Consider the following 1,145-nt stretch of genomic DNA (forward strand, 5'->3'; position numbering starts at 1 on the left):
TGGGCTAGGATGGTGGTGCACACCTATAATTTTAGCCCCGCTGGGAGGCTGAGACAGCCCAGCCTGGGAAATTTAGGAACTTGGACCTTGTCTCAAAAAAAAGGGATGGTATATAGCTTAGTGTGAAAGACCAGTGCTCAACAGGAAAGAAAAGAGAGAAGGAGAGAGAGAGAGAGAGAGAGAGAGAGAGAGAGAGAGAGAGAGAGACAGAGAGAGACAGACAGACAGGCAGACAGAGACTGAGAGACTGAAAAATGGAGACAGAAAGAAGGAAGTGGAGCAGAGGAGAAAGAAAAGGAAAGAGAGTAGGGTAGGGGGAAAGAGAAGAAAGGGAGGGAGGGAGGGAGGGAGGGAGGGAGGGAGGGAGCAGGGACAGAAAAAAATGGAAACAGACCTAATGCAAATGGGAAGGGGACCAAGAGTTAGAAGAAACAGAGAGGGCTGGGAGGAGCAGGAGATAACCAATTCCCTGTGATAAATGTAATCATTATGTACTGCAAACATTAAAAACTGTATTAATACAGTTTTAAAAGATTACTTTTTAACTAATCAACGGCCTGTATTTAAGTTTTTCCAAATATGCACTTTTTTGTTTGTTTTTCTGGCCCAAAGTCTAATGCCCAATCAGTCACAGGTGCATTTAGTTTTTGGGTCTCATTAATCTCTTTAACCCTCAGCTGTTTCCCAAACCTGTTTAGGTCAATCTTTTTTTTTTTTTTTTTGGTGGAACTGGGGATTGAACTCAGGCCCTTGCACTTGCCAGGCAAGCGCTTATTCTACTGAGCTATCTCCCCGGCCCCATGGGTCACTCTTGAGATGAACATGTTTTAGAGTCCAAACATGTTGTTTTGCAGAATGTCTCTAAACTCTTCCTGACTAGATATAAGTGAAACACTTCTGCCAAGCACCCTTACCAGGAATGTGTCCTTCAGCTGGAAGTGCACAGCCTCAGCTGGTCCTACTGTTGATGGTAAAGTTTGATAATTAGATTAAACTGGCAGCTGCCAGATTTCTCGATTGTGAGGATCCCTTTTCCTCTGTAATTAGTAAGCCCTTTGAGGTGCTACTCTTAGAGGTGACTATCCATTTCCAACACCATATTCCTCAATGGCTTTATTCATTGACAAATTTTGCGTGAATCAACT

This window comes from Octodon degus, unplaced genomic scaffold (genome assembly GCF_000260255.1).
Source record: "Octodon degus isolate 3935 unplaced genomic scaffold, OctDeg1.0 scaffold00083, whole genome shotgun sequence".
NCBI lineage: Eukaryota > Metazoa > Chordata > Mammalia > Rodentia > Octodontidae > Octodon > Octodon degus.